We start from the raw sequence: 14,877 nt of genomic DNA, 5'->3' as shown, positions 1-14,877 counted from the left end.
GTTATTCGACTTTCAATTTTTCTTATTTTTCATTCAATTTCTTATTTTAGGTTGGGTTCAAGTTAAAAATTTAGGTATATTATTTTTTCTAATCCAAATAGAAAGTTGAATACAATTCATCTATGTACCATTATTATAAAATACAAATTTTAACTTGAACTTATGTATGAAAATTATTTTTTAGTTATAAAATAAAAATCTCTAAGAATATATGCAAATCAATCATAAAAGTATAATCAAATGATTTTTATTTTATTTTTTCTATTAAATTAAAACATCAAACAAAACCATTGCAACGTAACGGGTTCATATCTAGTGTTATAATAAAATTTAGTTAGTCTTTCTTATTTTTCATATTTAGGTTTTAGACTTTTAGCTAGGTTATTCATTTATTATTAGTTTCTAACTGATTCACTAATTTACTAATTTAAACAATACCCATAATGAATTTTATATTTAATTAAAAACGAAATTTATTTTAATAATATAAATTTATATGCTATTTTAAATATTAAATAATCAAGAGTAAAATAATACATATAAAATTATAAAAAATAAAAAATAAGATAATTCTTATATATATTGTGTTGCTATCTGAAAAATATACTTTTACTATAAAAGTTAAAAACAATTTCAGATCAGATACGAAAAAAATTATAATTAAATATTACCAAACAAATTGAGAAGTGAATTTTCTTATTATCATGTTCTTCATGATTTTAGGAAAATTTTTTATCTGTCATATTTTAATGATTTTGATTATGAATTATCAATTTAAAAATATAATATCATTTAAATTTTATAAAATAATTAGAAATAAGAATTATGATACAATTCCAAATATTTTCTCCATAATTTTAGGTAACGTTATTTATTTTTCATTTTCTTATGATTTTAACTGATGAATAATTAATTTATAGTATTATTTAAATTGCTAAAACAAACCATATAAACAATAAGAAATGAGATTTCTTGTATATATATATATATATCAATCTTTATAATATTAGATTTTAAAATAGTCATGTAAACTTAACTTACAAACCATATAATATATATATATATATGTGGTGTATAGATTTTATTAATTTTTCCGAGTTAGTTCAATGACTATTTTCTACAATGTTTCCGAGTTTTCCACCACCAATATTGGGTTATTTATATTAAACATGCATGCTTGGCATCCATGTTGAATGACTTCAAGCCATATTAGTCGAATAAACTTTTTTTATGATTTCAGTAATTATTAACATGTATATATTATTTTTTAGCAAATGTTATTTTTTGTAATTGTGTACTATTATTTGTAGCAAAAAGTAACTATTAGGATGTGTGAATGCCATTTCACTTAACTGCCTGGTATTTAGAAATCAAAAGTTTTGACATTCAATAACAAAAAATTAATACGAAACATCTGATCTAAAAAGAAGCATTCAAATAGTTCCTATTTTTTGAAATTTCAAATTTTGAGTCATTTATATTTATAAAATGAAAAATATATCCGATTCTTGTATATTGTTAATAAGTAAAGATACATTTAATATCAACTTGCTGTAATTATTACTCAACTAACTAATCCAATTAAATAATGTAGAGTATAGAAGAAAAAAAATATGTGATCTAAAATCCAAAAGAAAATAAAGTGGAGAAATAAAATTTTACCAAACTAATTATGTTCTAAGAATCTAGATGCAAACGTCAAAGATGTTATATCAGCTGAAGGCAATAACAAGCAATAGACGATAGGATGACCAACCATAATACATGAAACAGATCTAATAATCTAACATAAAGCTAAGAAAACATACAGAGAACATGATTGTTTATGACATACGAAATTCAATTTGTCTAATTAAAGAAGTAATATTTATTATCTCTAAACATTACAGTTGAATCTATCGACTTTAGTCTTAATCTATAACATGGAGTCACAAGTCACTATTCAGTTTAGCAATCGCAAATACCACTTCTTAGAAACACTCCTATAAATTTCTGTAATGTGCTTCTTTGCCTAGGCAATAAACTAAAAACTTGAGCATTTTGATAAACTATAGTCAAGAACTTCTAAATCTACCACCTATTAAAGAACACTACGGTTCCTATTAACCAAAACAGACTTTGGATACAAGAGAATATCAGAGCATGAGAGCACCTAGAAAATCAAGAAAGATCAATTGCACAATCTAACTACACACGATATTTCAAAAGATTTTCATCAGCTGTGTAAGACTAGGAGACCAAGGGATAAGCTGTAACAATTATAGAATGTAACACAGCATATGAAAATTCTGAACTTGTCAGTTCGCATGGTTAGAAATAATCACAGATTTGAGTAACAAAACAAAACCTACACATTCAATATTCAATAAAACTATTACCACAAGCGGCAAGATACATACAAGCACCAAAGTAACACAAAATAAAATAGACTTTCTCATGAATGTATATATTATCAATCAGTTTATAGAATCCTGCAGATACTTAGTCACACATTGTTAGTAAGAATACGAAAATAGTTCTTTAAGAAACATTTCTGATCCTTAAATGGTATTTCCTTATAAGTATATATCACTTAATGTTTTCAAGGATTAACAAGCAATAATTTCTACAATCTCACGAATACTAGATCAATGACAGAAATGTAGTCAACATATACAATTTATTGAATCTAACACATCAATCATTAGCCTATGTACTATGCAGAGTTGTAAAGAAGTCATTTCACATGTTTACAGTTATCACTGAGGCTTAAGACCATAACACAAAACATAAACATTCATCAAGATTCAAAAAAAAACTAATACAACAACATGATGGAATCTCTCACATATGTTGATCTACCAGAGAATCCAAGATACATCAATTTCATAAAATGAGAGACCTTATAATACATACAAGCACCAAAACAAAGAGATTCTAACACGTTTAAAATGACCAGTGAGTGTTAAAAGCATGACACAAATCAAAATAATTCAAAGATTCAAAGAAACTATTACCACAGTTTGCAGGAGTCTCTCACCTACGTTGATCTACAAGAGACTCGAAGACACATAAAACCCATAACAACAAAAGACCTTATCATACGTACAAGCACCAAATTAAAGATAATAAAGATTAAACTTTGTAATCCTGTAAATACATCAATATTAAAAAAAATGAATCTACTTGCTCATCAATGGATATGCTAGCAGTCACTTTCTAGAATCTCATGGATGCTAGATCACTGAGAGAAACGTTGTCAAGAAAGCTTAATAAAACATTATTAATTTTAAAATAGAGCTTTCCAATTTTTTACCTTTACGCATATATCACTTAGATTGTATTCATTCATACGTAATAATATCAATTTGTAAGAGAAAAAAGTGAAGAAAGCACATACCTGTCAAAGAAATCTGATACACTTGAAATCATCTTTGTGTCTTCTGAAGAACATACAAAACCTGAGGAATTCATAACTAATTAGTCTTTAGTTGACGCAAAATAAATCAGTTTGCGAAGCACATACCTAAACAAATATAACAAGTCTTCACTTAATGTCAGTCTCTCCTGCTTGTAATTTTCATAATTATACCAACTATAAGTAACAAACGAGTTTTGGAAAAGCACATACCTGTCAAAGAAATCTGATACACTTGAAATCATCTCTGTCTTCTGAAGCACATGCAAAACCTGAGGAATTCATAACTAATTAGCCTTTAGTTGACGCAAAATGAATCAGTTTTTGCTTCATAGTCTATATATATAAAGACTTGGTTTACTTTACCATCCAAAAGGCCAAAAAACCGATTCAAAATTTTGGTTCATAGTCTCTGTATCGAGACAATTTTTTCTCTATATTAAGACTTGGTTTAACTTGTTGGTCGTTTTTTACCATCCAAAAAGCCAAAAACCGACTCAGTCTTTGGTTCATAGTGTCTTAGACTTGGTATAAGCTGTTGGTCGTTTTTACCATCCAACAAGTTAAAACCTTGTGGTTAATGTAAAGAATTTGGTAAATAGTCTTTGTCTCAAGACTTCTTTTAAGCCGTTGGTTTACATGTAGCAATATTGTCTAAAGGATTCTTCATAAGCCGTGGGTAATGGGTATTCACAGTCTTTGTCTCAAGACTTCTTTTAAGCCGTTGGTTTACATGTAGCAATATTGTCTAATGGATTCTTCATTAGCCGTGGGTAATGGGTATTCACAGTCTTTGTCTGGAGAATCTTCACAAACCAAGTTGTGTAGACTTCATAAACCATTTGGTTGTCGTAATATTTTCTAGCCTCTTCTTAAGCCGTGTGTAGTAAAGCCGTTAGGAACTACTAAAGTAATGAGTCTGTTTTCAATTTGTCTTTTATCTAATAAGCCGTGGGTACTTTATCAATCCAACCCTTTATAAGCCGTGGGTTACTACTATCGGTTTAAAATCATAGTCTTTGCTTTGGGACGTTTTCTGAGAAGCTGGTCGTTATTCCATCCAACAAAAGTTTACCAAGCCATGGGTACTTTTCACTAGATCACTCTGTTAGTGTTTTCCTTAAGACTCTTTGTAAGTCGTTTTCCTTCCCACGGCTGTAGTCCATTTTTTTTAAGTCGTGGGTAGTAGTAGTAAACGACGAATCTATTTTAGATTCAGGTTTTGTCTGAAGACTCTTCGTGAACCCGTGTGTAAAAACAATATGTGTGTTTTGATTCCCAGTCTTTTGTCTAAAAACTCTTCATAGAGTTGTGGTTGAGATTAGTCTAGATTTGGTTTTTGTCTATAGACACTTGATAAAGCCGTGGGTAAAGAAGGTACATACAGTGTCTTTGTTACAGACCTTTTAAAAGTTGTTGGTCGTTATTTCCATCCAACAAAATTGTAAATCAAGTGTCATAATTCTTTTTGCAAAGCCGTGGGTACAAATGTGATGAAGAAGTTTTCACTCACAGTTTTGTCTGAAGACCTTTCTTGCAAGCCCTGTTCATGCAGTCTTTCTCTGAATATTTTATTGCAAAGCCGTGGGTACACATACGTGTTGATTACATTTACAGTCTGTGTCTAAAGACCTTCTTTGGCCAGCCTTTTGCATTAATGCATCTGTTTTCAGTTACTAGCCTTTTGTCTTATAATTTCTCATAAGCCGTGGGTACAACAAACAAACCCCTTTGTCTTAATGCATCTGTTTTTCTTGCAAAGCCGTGGGTACACATACATGTTGATTTCATTTACAGTCTGTGTCTAAAGACCTTCTTTGGCAAGCCTTTTGCCTTAATACATCTGTTTTTAGTTACTAGCCTTTTGTCTTACAATTTCTCATAAGCCGTGGGTACAACAAACAAACCCTTTTGTCTTAATGCATTTGTTTTCAGTTACTAGCCTTTTGTCTTACAATTTTTCATTAGTCGTGGGTACAACAAACAAACCCTTTTGTCTTACTATTTTTCATAAGCCGTGGGTACAACAAACAAACCCCCCATTGTGATCGTTATTTCATGCAACAGGGACTCAGGACAATTAGTTTTCATCACTTGTGGTCGTTATTTCCATCCAACAAGCTCAATAGGGACTCGGGACAATTAGTTTTCATCACTTGTGGTCGTTATTTCCATCCAACAAGCTCAAAAAAACCAATTAATAGCCTTTGTCTAAAGACATTTTGTAAGCCGATGGTCCTTTTCCATCCATCATTTTCATAGCTAGACATAGCTATTTCTGTCTAATGACTTCTTCTTTTTAAGCCGGTGGGTTGTTTTTGAAAAGCCGTGGGTACTTAAGTAAGCATGGTATAACTTTCCATACCCAAACATCTCTTGCATGCTTACTACCAACAATGGTTTGAATTTCCTGTGGGTCTAAACTTTCACGCAACAGGGACTCAGGACAATGTCCCCAAATAAGAATCTGGCAGAACACCATAGATTAGTGTCTGCCTATGATCTTTCTGGAGTCTGATTAAACAAAAAAGTAAGAATCGGCAGTAGAAGAGTGTCTACTGGTCTGATAAAACCAAAACCAAAGAAGCAATAAAAGAACTTATCTGTGTTTTTGTTGCTACTTCTTTAGCCGTTGAATTCACACTTGTCAATGGTCAGTTTCCTCACACCCACATACTGTAAAAAAAGGAGAAAACCAAAAAAAAAAAACAGAGGCTAAAGGGAGTGAGAGACATTACTATTACTTGTACGGTGAAAACATCAACTAAAAGAAACAGAAATCTAAAGAAGCTTATAATTTGATTACACAATGTCTATTCGCCACATGTAACTATCCACTTGTACAAAGAATATATAAGCAATCAGCACAAGAAAGAAGCTTTTATATAAAGCAATTTAAAGATAATATCCATAACAGAGCATCAGGTAGCACCAAATCTAAAGCGAGAGATCAAGTTCTACGTTATACAGTAAATCAAAATATCATTGTTGTTCCAAAAAACCATGGCTCAAGTCAATTGCTAAAATACAGTATCATCTCAACGCAAATTGGTCATCCGTACAAAGACAAAAAACAATTTGCGTAGACAGAGAGACGAGAAACGTACCTCAACAATAATTAAAGGAACGATTAAGGAAAACTTGAAACCCTAAAACAAAATCGTAAAACCCAATCGATCGCAATCAGACCCTAAACAAGATCTGAACGCAACCCAAAAAAAAAAAAAAAATTCACGATTAATCGAGAAATAAAACTTACAGTACTATTTTAAGAATGTCGTTGATTTCCTCTTGCAGTAATCTTCGAAAGGATTTTTTTTCTCCAGAAAATTCGAAAATTTTTTTTTTGGGAGAAGTGAAGAACCGCGGAAAGGTTTCCTCTGAAGCTTTTATTTTATGTATCGTTGCATCTTCAAACAACAACGGATACAAAAGCAGCAACGGATACATTTTCAATCGGACGGTGCTTCTATTCCCACATGTCAGGGTTAGGGTGTAATACACACGATTAAACTTTCTCATCAAGTTTTTGTCTTAACGGGTTTTCAATTTCAAATATAGGTTTAACAGTTTTTAACTAGGCTCATCAAAGCCCAATGTTTAAGAAATTAGTCTTTCTTTACGCTCCTTTTTTCTGATTCGGTAAAACATTTAATGTCTCTACAGCAATATGTCCACGTAAGCATGGGGGTAGTAATGTCAAATGGACGGGTTATTAATGGGCGGTCCATGTCCAAATTAATATGGACCGAAATGGACAGACCCATATTAGACTATAATTAAATTTTGTCCAAATGGGTGAACCCAATTACATCATGGACAACGTTAGGCTTAACCACTTGGACAATGGGCGGCCCAATAAACTTAAATGTCTAGGGTTTAGAGAATTAGGGGAAAACACAAATAATTTTAAAAATACAATTTCCTGGCAAAACTGAAAAATGTAATTTCTCGGCAAAACTGAAAAAATACAATTTTCCGCTAAAGTCGAAAAATGCAATTTCTGCCAAAACCGAAAAACCTAATTTCCCGCCAAAATCGGAAAAACGCAATTTCCCGCCAATACCAAAAAACGTAATTTCTCGCTAAAACCAAAAAAATCCAATTTCCCGCCAAAACCTGAAAAATATAATTTCCCGCCAATACTAAAAAACGTAATTTCTCGCTAAAACCAAAAAGCAATTTTTCGCAAAAACCGAAAAACGCAATTTTTCACAAAAACCGGAAAACACACAATTTCTGCCAAAACCAAAAACATAATTTCCCGCAAAAATTGAAAAACGCAATTTTCCGCCAAAATTAAAAAATGCAAATTCTCGCGAAAACTGGAAAACGTAATTTCTTGCCAAAACCAAAAACGCAATTTCCCGCAAAAATAAAAAAAACTGAAATTATATTATTTACATCAAATGGGCGTATGGAAAACCCATGGACAGCCCAACAAATCATGGTCTTATTTGGTTATGGTCTCATTTGGACATGGTTCTATTTGGGCTTCGACCAAAAATGTCCAGCAAAAAAATGAAGCCCATTCGGACACGCCCAAACCCGCCCGGCCCGCCCAATTGACATCTCTACATGGGGGAGGCTCCTCCGTTGTGGGTAAACGGGAAACCCGCGTCCAATAAGATTTGAACCTATACTAAAGGGCCTAGCTAAGCATTTTAACCAGGATCCGAAAACTCGAACCGGAACAAAACCAAAAATACCCAACCTGAACACCAACCGAATATTAACAAGTACCTGTTGAGTCAAAAATCTTATATCCGAAAGAATCGAATAAAAAAAATCGATCCGAATAGACCTGATTCAATAAGAACTGACTCACACCCGATTTAAAAACATGTATACCTAAAATATGTTTTTGTGTTTTATTTGGAATTTTTACGTTAAAACCCCTGACCTAAGTTTATTTTGAATATAAATCCAAACTATGTATTTAATGAAAAAAAACCCAAACTATATTTAATGAATTAAATCCTTTGTCTACAGTGCCCGTCATTGTTACCATTACTAGTGAAAAATCTTTAGTTTATGGGTTTTTGCATTAAGTAAACATAGTTGAGGGGTTTTACTAGGGGTGTGCAGAAAACCCAAACCGAACCGAACCAAACCAACCAAACCGAAGTTAAACCGAACCAAACCAAACCGTACTCTTTATATAATCCAGTTGGTTCATGTTTTACTCAACCCGAAAGGTTTGGTTTGGTTTGGGTTTAAACCGAACCAAACCGAACCAAACCGATAATCCAATATATGTATAGTAAAAATACATATGATATATATATGTATTAACATATTGTAAATTTTAGTTAAAGTTTCGTTTTTTATTTTTTCATAACTTTCCATATCTTAAAAAAAAATATAAATACGATTCAAATAATACTATTATATATAAAATCATGTAGCATAAGTTTTTATATTCTCACTCTATCGTCTATGAGTTGATTATTTTTTATTAAAAGTATAAAACTGATGCCTTCATATTTTATAACCAATCCGAACTACACCGAACCAAACTAGACCCTAATAATGTAAACCGAACTAAATCTAAACCAAACCGAACTGAACCGAACCGAATTAAATCCAAACCGAACCCAAACCAAAGCTACTTTGGTTTTAATTGGTTTGAATTTTATAAAATCCAAATTACCCAAACCAAACCGAACCCGAAACTAAACCGAAATGCCCACCCCTAGGTTTTACCATTAAAAAACTAAAAAGTCTAAAAATTTCAAAAATTTTATAAATTTTCTAAAAATTAGTAACTTAAAATTTCAAAATTAGCATTTTTAATTTTTTTTGTAAATATATGAGTTTGATTTTGTAAGACCCGAACCTGGATCCCAAGACCCAACTGATCCGCGGCCTTAACCTAAACATCTAAATGCAATTGGCCGGTTTATGTCCAAATAATTCTAAGTCATTTTTCAAGTGATCTGAGGTTCATATACAATTCATAAGCAATGCGGAAGCTAAGATAAACATTCATTTTATTAATATAAACCATGTGATCCATACAATGTAGTAATATCAATCAGTTTGCACAATAGGCTATCATAAGTTCCATACTATCTAAACACACATCACACATCCATCCTTGGCTTGAGTCTTCACAGCTCCTTGGCTTTCCCACGATCCTGACCAGATCCTGCAATCATATAAATTCTATCAAATACACAATCAAACCGATATCCTAGCAACAAGTCTAGCAATGCATGGTTAAGTCCCTTAGAACTAGTTTCTGTCCCAAACCTTGACCCACTCGGATAGGTCTCTAAAAATTATACAAACACCATGATAATTCATGATAATTCACAACTAAGAGAATGGTCAAGTCAGATCTCACAGAACAGGTCCGGATCATACTGATCTCACCCTAGACCCGCCCCCATGGTCATAACTTACCACCTCTAAATCAGTGATATAAAATTATCCTTTCATCATGATAATTCATGATAAATCCCGATTAAGAGATATATGAAGTCGGAATCCCCAAACCTCAACCGGAAGTTAGAGATCCAACCTTACATGCCCAACCAAGGCCATGGAGAGATTACACTGACCAATCCATGCCTTGAGGGTCCGACCATGAGTTTAAACCCACGGACAACATCAGTATATATAATAAAAGAGATAGGATGAGAGAAAAGGGAGAACGGATGCAACCAACATCACTTGGTCCATGCGGACCATCCATCCGGACCCATGGATCATGGCGATGGTAAATGGTTAGCATCACTAACCTTAGGAGTGGCCGACGATGGGTTCTGATCCTTCCCACTAGCCTTCTCGGTTCCTCTTGTATCCACCTTCACCACGGTTCTTTCCCACAACACTTCCTTGGTCGCCGGTCAAGAACAATTCACCACCACACTCACACGGCCAACAAGTAAAACCGCCGGTCTCTTTCTCTCTTGGATTCTTTGGCAATTTTGGCAGAGTTTCCCCTCTTTGTCTGATGACAAATATCGATGCCCAAGGTCTATATTTATAGACAAAGGCGTGGGTAACTGTCTTTGGGCGAATGGGCGCGAGTGAATGGCCGAATGGGCACATGTGGGAATCACCGCATCCCTTCGGTCCAACCGCCCCTCAACTGCCTCTCAACTGCTCCCATACATCGAACTTCATCCTTTGGCACATTGCCAAGTGCCTGGCTGCACCACCAACACCTCTGGTCCCATCCGGACCGCACCACATCCCACCGGACCATAACCGCTCATGGTCCGGTCACACCATGTCCACTCATAACACTCCCCCAAGCTGAGATGAGCTGACCACCAGTGTCCCCAGCTGAGTGAGCTAACACTCCAGCTACTGGAGCTGACCAAAACTCTTGTGAGCTACTGTGAGCTCCCTCACACTTCATTCTAGCTGCCCGAGCTGGTTTCACACTCCGGCCAGCTGTCTAAACCCTTGTCCAGCTTCCTTAAGCTTGAACCTTCCTTGCCTTGGTTAAGTTTCAGCCTTCTGATACCCTTAACCCACTTCCCGGACCATGATACGCCTTGTCTTAGGTCATTAGACCTGATTTGGTGCATCTCCTCGCACCATGGTCCATCCGGCCGATCCTATCTAGGATCGGGGACATGACAAGTCTCCCCCACTTGATAGGGATTCGTCCTCGAATCCAGACCAAGTGCATCTTCACTAACATACTGATCATACCACTCAGGATACTCAGCCTTCATTTTTGCCTCGGTTTCCCAAGTGATAATGTCCTTACCATTACTCTCCCACACTACCTTGATCATAGGTACTGTCTTCTTCCTTGTTGCCTTCTCTGCCCTATCTATGATTCGAACCGGCCTTGTCTCTAAGGTTAGGTTCTTACCAAGATCTTTGGGAATCTCAGGCAACACCACATCCTGCTCGGATAGACACTTCCTTAGTTGGGACACATGAAATACATTGTGATATGCATCCATTGCTGATGGCAAATCCAACTTGTATGCCACTGCGCCCACTCTCTCCATGATCCTGAATGGACCCAAGTATCTAGGATCCAGTTTCCTTCTTCCAGAAACCCTGGTCCTGCTTCTGAAGGTAATCATCTTGAGGTACACTAGGTCACCAACCTCAAACTCAAGATGCTTCCTCCTCTTGTCCGCATAGCTCTTTTGTCTATCCTGAGCTTCCTTCATCTTTTCTTTGACAAATTTGATCTTCTCTGTGGTCTCTTCCACAATCTCCGGACCAATCATACTGCGCTCCCCCACTTGGGTCCAGCATAATGGTGTCCTGCATGGCCGTCCATACAAGGCCTCATATGGTGACATACCAATGCTTGTATGGAAGCTGTTGTTGTAAGCAAACTCTACCAAAGGCAAGTGCTTCTCCCAGGTCTCTCCTGTGGGAACCGAAATTCGCACTGTCGATTTTTATTAAGTAAATCGGAGGAAAGCTAAGTAAACCTAACTTTCCCTGAAGGTCCGGATTCTCTGCGACAACCAACGACAAGTGATCAAGTAAATGCGGAAAGGTTTTATTGAGATTTGGGACTGGACCTTGAGAAAGGCTGCCTACGTACCCCTTTCGAGGGTCAAGTCGGACGTAGTTCAGTTGGAAAGATTTGAACAAGAGATCGAACTGCCTGGCGGAGTTCGTCTAGTACGAGCGTTTGTCATAGAAACGGGCGTGTCAAGAATAACGCCTAGGGTTTATATGTGCGGAACTCTGAGTAAAAGAATTGTTAGATTCTTCCGAAGGAACAGAAGTCTGCAGACAAGATGAAGGCAGAACGAGAGGCGGCCAGACGTCCTAGGTCATGCCTTGCTAGTCTAACCACCTAAGTTCTAAGTTCCCTCAGTCTAAAATCTCGGATCTGCTTTCCCTCTAGGATTTTTGCTCTCTCTTAATGATTTTCGCTCTCTCTTAATGATTTTCGCTCTGCCTTTCCTTCTCTCCCAAAGCTCCTTTATATACTCCTTCTTATGACGGTCTATTCTCCTTTCTGGGCCGCAAGGCGGGCTTTTTTCCATTTTCGTCGGCCTCCATGTTTATCGGGAAACTTGACATTTATCTTCGGGAAACTTGACATTTATCCTTCCGGAAATTTAGCATTTATCTTGTTACGTAAAGATAAACGTAAATCGTCGTATCCATCTCAGATAATCGTAGGCAGACTGTCCGATCGCGTTTGGTCCCTTTCGGGCCGTCTCTAGGACTTCTGTTGTTTTCTACGATTTCTTTGGAAGTTCTTCGTTCGTTCGTAGAGTTGAGACGAGTGGTGTCTTAAGATGACCATCGCTGTTTCGTACGAAGAATCTAAGATCTTCCTTCCCGTCGATATCTTACGAGTTTCCGAAATGTTTCCGACGGTCTTAGATTGGAGTAAGAACCGGGGTTTCGTACGCGGAATCTCGATGATTCGTCCTGCGAGTAATTCGGAAAGACTCGAAGTACAGACTTCTGATTGCCGGGGACTGGGATTCGTGTACCGAAGATTGTTGTCCGAAGACCCGAGCCAGCACGGGGCTAGCCGCCCGGAGGCCACGGCCAGCACGGGCGCTAGCCGCCGGCGGCCACGGCCAGCACGGGGCTAGCCGCCGGCGGCCACGGCCAGCACGGGGCTAGCCGCCCGGCGGCCACGGCCAGAACGGGCGCTAGCCGCCGGCGGCCACGGCCAGCACGGGGCTAGCCGCCCGGCGGCCACGGCCAGCACGGGGCTAGCAGCCCGGCGGCCACGGCCAGCACGGGCGCTAGCCGCCGGCGGCCACGGCCAGCACGGGGCTAGCCGCCCGGCGGCCACGGCCAGCACGGGTGCTAGCCGCCGGCGGCCACGGCCAGCACGGGGGCTAGCCGCCCGGCGGACACGACCAGCACGTGCGTCTCGACGAGGGCTTCGATTCGATATCTTGATCGTTTTCTGAGTCCTCACGGTTTGAGAGAACGGGCTCTTCGAAGTTTTCCGGCGGCCAAGACCAGCACTGGCGCTAGCCGCCCGGCGGTCAGGACCAGCACGGGCGCTAGCCGCCGGCGGCCAGGATCAGCACGTGCGTCTCGACGAGGGCTTCGATTTGATATCTCGATCGTTTTCTGGGTCCTCACGGTTTGAGAGAACGGGTTCTTCGAAGTTTCCCGGCGGCCGAACCAGCACGGGGGCTTAGCCGCCCGGCGGCCAGGACCAGCACGGGGGCTAGCCGCCGGCGGCCAGGACCAGCACGTGCGTCTCGACGAGGGCTTCGATTTGATATCTTGATCGTTCTCTGGGTCCTCACGGTTTGAGAGAACGGGCTCTTTGAAGTTTCAAGGCGGATTCCTTGTCGTTCGGCCTATCCAAACTTAGATCACTTCCCGTTTCTTCCTTATACTTTCGTATGACAAATAGACTTAGCCGTTGATTTCGAGATAACCGTTTTTGACCCCAACAGTTAGCCCCCCAGCATGCAAGATGCGGGAGCGATCTTGCGGGCGGAAGATTATGAGTTGAAAATCGAAATTTTTGGCTAAGAGTATTTCATTGCGGAAATCCACATCACCTTTGATTGGCGATCTTGAAAGTGACGTCGGGAAGACCGTGAGTTCGTTGCTCAACTTCGACTCGATTCTTGCTGGTCTGAAATCCGTGTGCACCCTTGTCCTGCATTCGGAGGGTTCGGAGGACCAGGACCACGCAGTCAAGGATCGCGAAGCCGGCGCATATGAGACATGCACTGGTGGTGCGACCAATGGAGGCGACGGTGAGACCGTTCCTACTTTGGGTGAGTTTTGAGGATGAAGGTGATGCTCCGGGGAGCGTCTAGGTTTATCAATCCCTTTAGAGATTTTTATATTGATTACATTTCGGCCGTTGGTTGGCCATTATGTATGATTTCGGGACTGGCCGTTGGTGGCTTTGAGTCCCTGCCCTTTTTAGGGCGTTGTATTGAACTCGCGGTATGCATTTATAAAATATTTTGCGTTTAGAACTTCTGTTTGTCGAAGTTAGAGGGGCAGGGTGTGAGTTGTCGTCTCATTCCTGCCTCCCTGACGATCACCGTATCCGTAGTTCGTACAAAGCGAGATTTTCCTGCGGTTTACGATTTACGCGAAAATTCGTGAAAACGTACAGACTTGAGTGAAGAGACAAGTTTTGGGATCTCGCGTCGTTGACGCTTTGCCTATGAGATGTTAAGATACCAGCAAGGCTGGGTTTAGGGCAAGACCTAGGTTTACTCTCAGACTGAGGCTGTGCGATGACAAATCGGCTTTCGTTTTGCCTGTTTGTGATTTTAACCTGATTCGTACCGTTTTAAAATCCGCGAAGTGGTATCGGCTTATATGATTTGTCTAGGCACGAATCGAGCTACTTCCTTTACGAAGTGCTGAACCAAATTTGGATTTTTTGTATAGCGCGCTATGGGATCCTTGTCGGATGTAAAAGAGCCTACCCTTAGGTGGCTTGTCTGTTTAGGACGTTAGAGTTCGTTTGTTGTGATCAGCAACAACGAAATGATGCCGTTTTGAAGGCGTATGAAGTTGTTATCGAAAAATGT

The 14,877-nt window shown here is 38.4% G+C and overlaps 1 long non-coding RNA gene across 1 annotated transcript; it reads right to left on the bottom strand.

Moving 5' to 3' along the window:
- Positions 1-1,626: 1,626 nt before the first annotated feature.
- LOC108860011 (uncharacterized) lies at positions 1,627-6,787 on the bottom strand. The gene is made up of 3 exons (XR_001950572.2): positions 6,657-6,787; positions 6,505-6,546; positions 1,627-6,073 (listed from the first exon to the last, which is right to left on the bottom strand). It is a non-coding gene; the product is annotated as an uncharacterized LOC108860011 (long non-coding RNA).
- Between the last annotated feature and the right edge of the window lie 8,090 nt (positions 6,788-14,877).

This window comes from Raphanus sativus, chromosome 5 (genome assembly GCF_000801105.2).
Source record: "Raphanus sativus cultivar WK10039 chromosome 5, ASM80110v3, whole genome shotgun sequence".
In the NCBI taxonomy this organism is placed as follows: domain Eukaryota; kingdom Viridiplantae; phylum Streptophyta; class Magnoliopsida; order Brassicales; family Brassicaceae; genus Raphanus; species Raphanus sativus.
Note: the sequence above shows the minus strand (reverse complement) of the source record. Positions and strands in the feature narration are given on the sequence as shown.